Source organism: Ornithodoros turicata, chromosome 6, assembly GCF_037126465.1.
Source record: "Ornithodoros turicata isolate Travis chromosome 6, ASM3712646v1, whole genome shotgun sequence".
Lineage (NCBI taxonomy): Eukaryota > Metazoa > Arthropoda > Arachnida > Ixodida > Argasidae > Ornithodoros > Ornithodoros turicata.
The window spans coordinates 38398873-38410733 of NC_088206.1; the positions used below are offsets into that span (position 1 = coordinate 38398873).

Here is an 11861-nt window from a genome sequence, read left to right on the forward strand (position 1 = left end):
AGACAGGACATTAGATCCAAGGGTGCTCCTGACGCGTCACACACAAAGATGCAACAGTTGCGCTCTGTAATGTAGTCCGTAACAACGATTGGTCGAGATTTGAGCCATTTCACTACCGCGCCGAAAGAAATAGAACAGTACGCTGGGGCTGGGCTGTGATGGCGTAGTATGGAATGTCTACTTAATTTTGCGTTTGAGAAATCGCTTGGGAAATATTGTGCGTGTGTGTGTTTTGCTGATTTCTTATTGACCTGCAAAAGGGGACCAAACCTGTGCGGGCGTGTGTTTTGTTTATTTATTATTGACTTGCAAAAGAGTACGGAACCTGTGTGGTGTGTCTCGGATATCGTCCTCCTTGCAGCACCCTTCTACTCCTTTCAAGTAGTTTGGATGATTTCTGTGTAGACGGTTTTGACTTTGGAGTAGTTTCGATTAGAATTGTTTGGAGGGTGACACTTGCCGCAGACTCTGAAAAGCCAGCCATCTTATCGGATTTTCAGTACACCGTTTCCCCTGAGGCAACTTGAGGCTTGTGTTATGTTCGTATATTGAAGCCTCAGAACAGTTACATTCCGCCTTAGAAAATGTGCTCGATATGATGATTTGTGCTTGTGATGAAGGTGTGGTACGTGGCACGCAGCAGTTACAGTTCCTGTAGTTGCGAGCTGACGGGCGTAGACGTAGAGAACACAGGCAAGCGGTGCAAGAGATAAACTGATGTTCTGAGGCTGGAACAACATACAGATACAAACAAAGCCTCAAATTGCCTAAGAAATCAACGATGAAAGATGAAAGTCACTGAAAAGGTTAGCCAGCTGTAGGGATCGAACCCACATCTTCTGGATTACCGGTCCAGGGTTCTACCAATTGAGCTAAGCTAACACACCTCTCCAGCGACTTTCGGGGTGCGTCATCTGAAGGGACGACAAACCAGCCACTCACTCTCACTCACCCTCCTTTCACTCTTACATTTTAGCTCACTCATACACACATTCATACGACAGAAATCGACGCAAGCGGCACCTGTTGAAGATGTGGGTTCGATCCCTACAGCTGGGTAACCTTTTCAGTGACTTTCATCTTTCATCGTTCAAGCGGTGCAAGTTCAGAATCAGTGGCCCACATAAACATATGAACACCCAGGCGAGCTGGGTGAAAGAACGTGGTAATGTGCGTCGTGCAATCGGTGCTTCTGGCGTTTGTCCCATTTACTTGTGAGTTGCATTTCATCTGCACGTTACAAAATATTAACTTCGACCAGAAGAATCCCTAGACTTCTTCATTTATGGTAAACTTATTTTGTTGTTTATTCAGTATTTTACCGCCCGGAATTTGAAAGATAGTGTTGCTCTTTGGCTGTTAGCTACATAATTGCTTCCGTGTCAGGAAAGAATTTGCATTACGCCAGCACGACGTGTGGAAAAAAAGGAGCGAATCTTCACATAATAGATGTACAGGGTGGGTGCAGATAAAGTAGCCCCACAACGCCATACATGCATGAGTGTGGGGCTGTCCCATATATAAATAGTCATTGTGAAGTAAAACTAAGCTTGGCTCACTGGTAACGACACATTGAATAGATTGTTCAACAGATACCAGCATGGCAAGTGCCACTTTGAGGTTTCACAACACTCCCAGATAATGTGATACCTGGGCTGTCCCAAGGCAAGTGCCGGGCCCCGATATGAAAACTATCGAAGCACAAAAAACAAAAGACTACAAAACTGCATCATGGCCAGAGTTGCTTAGCTTTGGCCAGTCTCCCTTGGTGAGGTGGAAGAACAGCAGCACCATAACAAAATGCTTAGCAGTACCACAAAATATTTACTACACTTTTGTGCACTCTACTTAAAGGAGGTAAGAACTCTTATCTGCATGTATTTAGTTACAGGTTTAATAGATGTAATATTGTTCTTCTACGCTTCATTCTATTTACCAATTTATTGTTCAATTCTTCTCCTTCATAACTTGTTGATACAAAAACACACTCTGTTTCGTATTTGGGCGAGTAGACGCACCGCCGTCCAGATACCTCTATCCATCGTTACGTCATCTGAAGAATTGTAGCACCCAATCAGACGCCAACGCGGAGGTACACATAACGTTCTGCTTTACCCTCTCCAAGATGAACTTCACTACACGGCACGCCCCTAGCCAACCATCATCCCGAATGACAACGTTCTCGTCTCTGATTTGTTGAAAGCGGGAGGCGTAGCCCATTTTGTAGCCGCGCATAATAGATACACAAGAGGCTCCGCCTCTCGTTATCAACAAATCATGGGCGAGAACGTTGTCATTCGGGAAAACGGTTGGCTAAGAGCGTGCTATGTGCTGAAGATACGCACCTCTCAAATTCACCTATATACAAAAGGTGTCACAGACAACACGTTGAAATCGCCGTTTGGATCAGACACTCTCGGTGGGCTCTCTTTATACAGTTCCTAGCTCCTTTAATGGCCTATTTTACACTTTTTCATATGAGTACAAAACTGTTGGGTAGCATTAGGTACATATTTACAAACTCACAAAGCTATTTTCCTTTCCTTATTTTCTCAACTCCAAAATAACATCTAATAAGTCAACCGATTCTCGTCAACCACCACTTTTCCTCAATTAAGAGCACTGCATGTCTGATCTCTGGTGTAGTGGATAGTGCGGTGGGCTTTGGGAGTGGTATCTTTTCCGCTTTATTCGGCGTTGTTTGTCCGACGCATAGGGCCCGGTGCAATCACACCAGCTGCACGTGCCTCGAGTCAGCCTTGTATCAGACAAATGCTCTGTGAACATTGTAATAGGAAGCCTTTGCAGTAAAATGTGTTGTCAGATTGCTTGTCAGAAATGCAATTTTATCTCTCTGTTTGCCGAAACGTAACTTATAGCACAAATTTCTGAAGCAGGGAAATAACATGCAGGAAAAACACTTAGAGCACTTTTACACTTTCACAAAAGGTAAATGTCATGATTTTTGTGACTTCCGATTTGAAGGTAGCACATCCTACTTCCTTCAGAGGGTGGTAGTATTTCTTTGAGAAAATGTCACCACTTTCTAGTGTACACCAGCTTGCTTGTGCCCTTTTATTTTGCTTTGCCTTTGTTCCACGGGCAACCATCTCCCATCTGAGCATCCACAGTTGCAATACTAGAGTGTCCATCTCAAAGAACGAACACTTAGACTCTTGAATTGGGCACTCTAACACGGGGCTGCATACTTGCCAGCATATGGTTGTCAACTTCTCCACAGTACACAATATAACGGACAGTCGAGATAAAGTTTAATAACCTCCCAAAAAATAAAGCAAGAGTTACAGAGCAGGGAGCTATTTAAAGGAGCACGGAAGGCCGTCTAAAATATTTTCAGTTTGAGACACCTGCTGGAGATCGGTGCACTACCTTCCCGACTAGCACAAGTATCGATGTATGCAAACTTTTTCCCAGGAAAAAAATAGTGCCGAATCACCACCACGCGCATTTCTCCCTTGGCTCGGCTCGTGGAGTTCAACAAGGGATTCAGCAGATTGGGCTGCGACCCCTTCTATAGCCAGTAAACCAGTTACCTCAGAACAATTCGGGACAGATGGCAAAGCTGTATGTAACGCATTACTCGGTAACGCGTTAGTGTTTTTGGTAACTAAGTAATGACTTGGTTACTTTCTAAAAAAGATAACTAGGAACATACTTAGTTACAAAAATTGGTAACGCGCTACTGCAAGTTACTCATTCCTTCTTTTTGCTCACTGTCACCAACCACGACAGCCAGTTGTGGTTTTTCCGGCGCACATGGCGGTATTCCATGCGGCTCCAGCATGCGGAAAAACCCCCAGCAAAAGAGGATACCAGAAGGCAATGCCTTTCTCATTGCTCTATAGTGTCCACAGCGTTTCAATACACTCAATGTGTTCCTTCTGTCAAGTATTCACTGCGCTCGGGGCGTTTAGTGCTTTGTCTCTCTACTCGGGAACTCGTGTCAATGATCATGTGAAAGCCACCTTGTGAATGAACTCGGCTTTTTTCCTGAAAATCCCTCTTACGGATCACCGCCTTCAACACTGTTCTTCGTATGGTGTACATAGCCTTGGGCTTATTTGATGCAAGCGCAAGTCGACAGTGTACATGAGACAATACAACATACAAGACAACATATGTAGGCGATATAGATAGGCGATGCTTTCGTATTCCTGCTGTCTGGTATGCAAATGTAACATATAGAAGTAAGTCGTTACTTGCAAGTAATGAGAACACGTTCCTTTTATTTGTGAGTATCGGGTAACGTATTTAGTTACTATTTTTTGGTAACGTGTACAGCTCTGATAGAAGGGAACAGGGGCCCTATTCTCGTCAAAGTAATCGGCCTCAATTACTTTGTGTCTCGTGTGTCATTGGTCGTCACGGTGCCTTCCCGTAATGACCAATGACAGGCAAAGACACAAAGTAATCAAGGTCAACTACTTTGATGGGAATAAGGCCCCAGCTGAGCAGCAAATAAAAGCTGTGTAGCAGACTATGTTTCTCTAAACCAGTGGTCTCAAACACACAGCCAGAGGGCCCCATGTGGCCTACAATCACCTATTCTAGGCCCTTGACCACAAAACAGAAGGAAGCTAGACTCTCAAAAAAATTTATGAATTTAGAATAAACTGAGATTTTCAAGTAACCTTTTTGCCCTTGCCCGGCATATTGCTGCTGTCTGTGTGAGGCATAATGTATGCATGTGAGCACCTCCTGTGGTTCATGAACCTCAACACTGTACAGACACAGCAACCTAGTCTTTACATGTACTTTGGTAAACTAACAATGTAACTAATGTGAAGGGTAAGATGGCCTCATCTTAATTTTCTCACTAAGCACAATAATGACACACTAAAAAGATGGATATGGAACACTGGTATACTAGGCCACTGTATTTTATTTAGGAGTCATGATGGGGTGGCTTCTTGCAGTGTACTTTAAAATGTATATTTTGCTAGGCTACTGTTTGACACAAAGAAAACAGGGTGTTGAAAATGTCTTCTGTGCTACCTAAGCAAGCATTAAACAGATTGCTAACAACTTCTAACTCATTAAAATACTTCAAATGCTCTTCCTGATAGGGTGCCACATATATGTTCATATTTGTAGAATTGTGTTCTATACGTGTTTCCCCTGTGTAATGTTTTTAGACCTTTAACTGCAGAATAAATGAACCGAAATGTCTTGTCACATGTCTGAACCAGCATGTCATGTCCAACCATCCCAGATAATTTTTTCTAGTCAAACAGTGCTTGCCAATCATCCCTGACATGAGATTGTCAGTGCAAAATATGTGATGGTATTCATGTACGGTAAATGCAACGAGTGCACTTTTCTGCTGTGCCACGCTGTCCTTCCCGCTTCAACAAATTTATATCCCTCCCCTGTGCCACTCTGTGCAGGACTAGTGCCTTGAAATGGTACCCGAGGATATTACTGTCCCAAATCCATGGCATTTAGATACAGTACAGGGTACCACACCCACCATACAATGTTCCACTTGCAACATACTTGTCTGATATTGACAAGTCCTGATTTATACCATCTCAAACCTCCAGAGCTGCTGCAGGATTTTGTATCCCAAAATAGTACAAGGTTGATACAATAGCGCAAGGCTGATTGAGACTTCTGTGCATAAGAAAGCAAATAAGTGCTGCACAATGAAACTTTGGGCAAACATAATGCAGTCCTTCTTGAGTGTGCGATGTGTACTTTGTGCACTTGCAGCTGTCATGGCGTCGAGTGGTATCTGTTGCTGTGGGAGAACGTCACGGGAATGAGTATTCGTTTAAATAAAAGGAAGCTCCATAGCATGGCGACGCAAGGTGCCACCCCTGCCTCGTGCTCTCTTGTGATGAGGCTGGAGGTATTGCCCTTCGATGCAGGCCGTGTTATCCACACAGATTGTTGTAAGAAAGAGTTTTGATTAATGTCCAGCATTATTGCAGACATGAGGGTAAGCCTGTACGTACTTTCTGCAAAAAAGGTCAGAGGTGTTCCCTAGAGAAATTACTCTTCTCCATCACAGTGCCCATTCCCACACTGCCAATATGACAGTAGTAACTTTGGCCGAAGTCTGCTGAAAGTTTAAAGCTTATACACCTTATTGTAAAGAGTGGTGAGAAAGCAGGCGAGCTGGTGATAATTGATCTTCATAACAAACCCTGAGACTGGGGAAAACACCTTATTATTCAGCCTTAGTCATGGGTGCATGACTATCAGTTGTTGAAAGAAGCAGGAGAGTCCAAGACCAGTGAAGCACTCTGTGAAGATACCCTGCAGGGTGGTTCAGCTCTTTTCACACGAAATGCATCAGGGAGCCTGCACACTGATAGAAATGGACGTACATTAGGTATACCTTCAAAAGCTGATGTAGTTTGGTGCTTTCCCTTTGATGTCTGAAAATAAAAGTCTCAGTCAACCTTGAACAAACCTTCTAATGGTGTGGCACATGATCGACCCTCAAACATAATAATGGTACACCATGGTATAGTAAACTAGCACTGCAACTGACAGGGGAGAAGACAAACGCTGTGCTCAGTGTTTATCCTCTCCCCTGTCAGTCCTCGTTGCCGTGCTAGTTTACTACGATGGATCCATACCAACTTGCCCGGTACACTACCGTAATGGTACACTGCAACCCGAAAGACGACCAAAGCGGTATGGGCAGCTGAACTGCTGACTAATGATTTTAGACAAGTGTATTACAAGCAACACCTTGCTGTCAAGTTTGTTAGTCCGCCAGTGTGCTGTACAACATTTGGTAACTGCAATGACCGAGAAAGGTGCCTTGATAGTGCATCTGGGAGGAGAGCACAGGGTAAAACTCTCTGTATGTAAAGTACCTGTGCAACATCACCCGAAATATTTTTCTGGTTATGTTGCTGTCATGCATAGAATTTTGTTTTTACAGTTTGTAAGTTAGTGAGCAGGAACTGCAGATATTTCAAAATATAGCTGAAGTAGTTGTCAGTAGTGGTAGGGCAAGTTTATTCACTGTCATAGCTGTGATAACATGTCATTTTCACTATCATGGTATCGAATTTCATTAGACTGCAGGTTTTATCACAATGGTACTGGTTGTGGCAGTTTCCCTTTTTTTTTTTTTTAGTTCTGTGTTAGTGCCATGAAGCACACTGTGGCTATTAGCGGCGTATACACACATTGAGAAGGGGGGGGGGGGGTAGTATACGCCCTGGGCAGACTTCAGGTGAATCTGGTGCCAACATATTCGTCTGGAAAGTCTACCGGAAAACCCAGAGAAACAGCACAGCCCTTGCCACCTCCCGCAGTCTCGGTATGGAAGGCGATATATCAAGGACCATGCATTAAACCAGTTTTTGTTTAGCCATCGTTTCAAGCTCATCTGAGACTGATATACACTTCTCATTCAACAATGAAAGAAGTAATTGCGATAACTGAGGAAAATCGACATATTCGTGAAGTGTACATCGTAATAGAGGCACCGTTCTTGAATTTGTACCACTGTAGCGAAATGTAGCGAAAGATCTGATACACAAAACTGCCAAACGTTGTGTAATGAATAACTACTGAGCTCTTCAACCTGTGTGATACAACCGACTGCATAACGTACACACGACTTGGACACACGTTGCTACATTTGTTTGTCACAGTCGTTCGTTACAGCAAAAAACGATGGGACATAAGCCTCCCAAACTACGATCCCAAAGAAAACGACCAACAACTTCATACTTTGGAAAACTTGGGAAGCATTCAGAGCAGCCGAATCATTTCAACCGGACTAGTGGGATTAAGATGAAAACGGAAACACAATCCGAATGTCGCTGTCCGCCTCTACGCAGTTGGGAAGTTCTAATTTTCACCGTTTTTTATTGCCCACTCTATCTAATAAAAACGTAATTGCAACAAAGCCAGCAATGTTGGCATCAATTGCTTCAACAATTCCACAAACATAAATTTCCTCGCGTATTCGATCACTGAGCATCAGTTTCGGTTTCGTGCGCGGCAAATGCGAAGTTTCATGTTTCAACTTCGGACCGACCAGAAGCGGCTTGTACATTGCTCACCCAAGCAAGTGAGGCAGAAAATAGCTTGATAAGTGCGCAGACCTAAGTGTGCACAATGCAACCGGTGCGAGAAACACTTTGTTGCCTGTATTGTGACAAATCTTTCGCAAGCAAGTCGAACCTGGCAAGGCACAAAAAGACTGTTCACAAGCTTGCTTCTCAACCATGCCAAAGCACTAACGAACTGAAGTGTGCTGAAGGAGCCTGTTCTTTCACCACCAACAGGAAAGATTCTTTGAGGAGTCACCTGTCTCAAGTACATGCAATCTCCATGGAGATGGTAAATGAACACTTTGACTCAATGGCCCAGTTCAAGGACTGGCTAGACAAGATATCAGTTTCCAAAAAGTCCAAATTCTCGCGAGTCAAGTCTCGCACAGATAGAGCTTACAAGACCATAAATTACCACTGCAACCGTTCCGGCTCCAGCAGTCTTAAACTTGACAGGAAGCGTCAAATTAAATCACAAGGCACTTGTAAGATTGGAACGGCATGTACGGCATACATAAATGTTAGAGAAGACTTGACCACGAAGACTGTGAAAACAACAGGGTGTCTCACCCACTACAATCATCACCTCGATGTTGAGCACTTGTCACTATCAGCAGTGGACAAGAAAAGAATGAAAGATGAAATACAGATAGGAGTGCCCATTAATCAAATTGTTCGGAATATGAGAGGCGAGTTCCCAACATGCGAAGAGGACTTCCAAAGAGTGCACCTAATAACATCACAGGATGTACGAAACCTTGCTGCATCTGAACACTTGGAACCATGGAAGCTGCACCCAGATGAATGCAAAAGTCTCGAAATGTTTATTGAGAAATTCAAGAGTGCAGATTATAATCCTGTGCTAATTTCAAAGTTCCAAGGTGAGCCACAAGGTGCAGATTGCAACCACCTTGCTGAGAACGATTTCATTTTTGTGCTCCAGACAAAGTTCCAAAAGGAAATGCTGAAAAAATGTGGTGACAATGTGGTATGCGTTGACAGCACCCATGGAACCAATAAGCACAAGTTTGGACTGTTGACAATCCTTGTTGTGGACGCTGCTGGTGAGGGAGTACCCGCGGCATGGTGCATATCAAACCACGAAACAAAGGGCGTCCTGCTTAACTTTTATAAAGCTGTTAAGAGCAATGTGGGGAATCTATCCCCAAAGTTCTTCATGTCTGATGATGCAGGACACTTTTACAAGGCCTGGATCGAAACGTTTATTGACAGCCCCAAACCCCACAAGCTGTTATGTGAATGGCACGTCAAAAGAGCCTGGAACACAAAGCTTAGCTGCGTGGAAAAGGAATATAAAGAGGGTGTGGAAAAGCAACTGCTTGCTCTGCACAATGAGACTGATCCACAAATGCACAACAAGCTCATGGCAAAGTTCCTCACTGACCTCAAGGAAGTCAAGGGAACTAAAAAGTTTGCTGACTACTTTGAAGCAACTTACTCTAAGAGGTCAGAAGAATGGGCACATGCCTTCCGTACAGGGTCTGATGTCAACACAAATATGAAGGTGGAGTCATTTCACCGTGTGCTGAAGTACTTTTTCCTTGATGGCAGAGTAAACAGGAGGTTGGACAAGTTGGTACACACTCTTCTGGCAGTGTCATCCTCGAAGAATTTTGATCAGCTACGTAAAGCTACAAAAGGAAAGATAACAAAAGAGCAGACACGTATTTTTCAAGCACATCAAAGGGGACGCAACATTGAAAGTGACCGCATCAAAGCAGTAGAATGCGGCTGGCTTGTCAGAAGCGAAGATGCAACCTATGAAGTGTGCAAGGCTGATCCATCACACGACACGTGCCAAAGAAAGTGCAATATGTGTAACACTTGCATTCATCAATATACATGTTCATGCCCTTGCAAGATAATGTGCAAGCACATTCATGCATGTTTGATGAAACTTGGCAACGATGCTTTACAACATCATGCACTGCCCCCACCAGCATTCATACAGAATGAGAAGTATGACCAGTCACATGATTCTTCACAAGCAGTGCACATTGAACAAGACGAAGTAAGTTCACTTGAAGGCCCTTCAACTAGCAGAATTTCCTTTGAGGAGCTCGTAAAAAGAACGAGTCAAATCAACAAAGAAACTGCAAAACTCTTGGCATCATCAGATACGCGTACTCCCCCCAAGGATTTGGAAGCACTGCAGACTGTACTTGAAGATGCTCTTGAACTAAGCGTGAAAGTGCATGAGGAGCTCGCTGCCAATCTGCCCCCTAAAGCAATTTACTTGGGAGATCATGATTACATTCCACCCAACAAAAAGGTTGTCAAGCAGCGTCAGCTTTTGTGCACACGAAAACAAAAGAAGTGCAAAGGACAAATCTAATATGGTGCTACAAGACTTGAAATGACTACAGAGCAAACATATTTCGTTAATTGGTGCTTCTACCTTTATTATTACAACAAGACGGTTTCAGTTAACTGTGAACATTCCGTGCAATACAGTACAATTATTACTTACTGTGTTTGAAGCAAGTTTATTGTAAACTTATCTCCACTGTATGCTCAAAGATTTTCAACACAAACGTGAGTTAGTAGTGTTGCTTATTTGGCGCACCTAATGAGTTGCACCATTACGTTAACAGCAGAGAAACTACCCAAGGAATTACCGGAATATAGAACGACAGAAAAGCATACGTGCAGACACACACACACACAATAATAAATGCACAACCTGCATAATAACATCAACACAGAGACAGAAGACAACGGAGTCTGCTGCAAAAGGTGCGTGAGGCTCACACAGGCGTAGTGAAGCGCGAAGCCGCCACACAGACACAGGCGAACTACATTTCCGCGGCGCGCATGAGCACGCTTGTACGAAGGAATACCCTGGTCTGTAGCGTGCTCCGGCTTACACAAGCGCTGCTAGCGCCTCGTAGGCGCTGATCCTAGCTGTGCGGAAATGCCACCAATGCAACTGCATGCAGGAATATGAAAACACTAGATAAAACTATACTGTCAATGAAAATAGAATTAGAACAATAAACATGATTCTGGAAGCGCGTAACCTGCTATATCAGTCAACACAAGTGGACACCCCAAGCAACAAATAAAGGTTGGGCCAAGCTAAGCTATAGTTAGGCTGGTTAGGCTGCTCTACCTGGTGCTTGGTACATCATCGGCCAACAAGCTTGTTTCTTGATACGGATCTGTACCTTGGCCAATGGTTTGCCAAGAATTGGCCAGCCTACGTTGTGCCAAGCTTGTGCCAAGATACAGACCAAAGCATTCCTGGCCGGTTTCACGTCAGTTCAGGCAGGGAGGTCCCATCGACCCCTTGGATTTTCATTATTTTTTTATATTTAGAAGCTCATCGTACATGATGACCAACAGCGGTAAAATGAATAATTTATACGAAATATTTTTCACGCAAAAAAATCCAGAAAATCCGGCCTTGAATTCGAGTGTTTCAGTTTTGCAGTGTTTGCACGCGTATATTTCCCGAGTCTTAAAAGATACTGCGGTCATTTTTTTTTTTATGCTGCAGTATGCCTACAAGCCAGCAGTCTGAGCGCAAATTTTGGAGCGCAGGAGCACGCTCTGTGATATAAAAAATGGCGAACATGCTCTCTCGTGCGGTTTTGTTCCAACTTCGACGCGTGATTTCTCTGACTGTAGATGTTTCTCACTACACTATTTGATATCACTTCACTCAGCTTTTAATGCTCTTTCATCTGGTATATATATCGTGCGTGTACCCCCTACAGGTATTTGCTGAGACAGGCAAATGTCAAGGTATATTTCGAAAAAACAAGGATTTTGAGCGTCCGTTTCTCGAAAAAG

At 43.6% G+C, this 11861-nt stretch overlaps 1 long non-coding RNA gene across 2 annotated transcripts; it reads right to left on the reverse strand.

Annotated features, from left to right (window-relative positions):
* Positions 1-2204: 2204 nt before the first annotated feature.
* On the reverse strand, positions 2205-11023 carry LOC135396556 (uncharacterized). Of its 2 annotated transcripts, none has more exons than XR_010423432.1 (3): positions 10750-11023; positions 9505-9697; positions 2205-6334 (listed from the first exon to the last, which is right to left on the reverse strand). It is a non-coding gene; the product is annotated as an uncharacterized LOC135396556 (long non-coding RNA). The 2 variants fall into 2 exon arrangements; XR_010423433.1 differs by having other exon boundaries at positions 10537-11023.
* Positions 11024-11861: the final 838 nt, after the last annotated feature.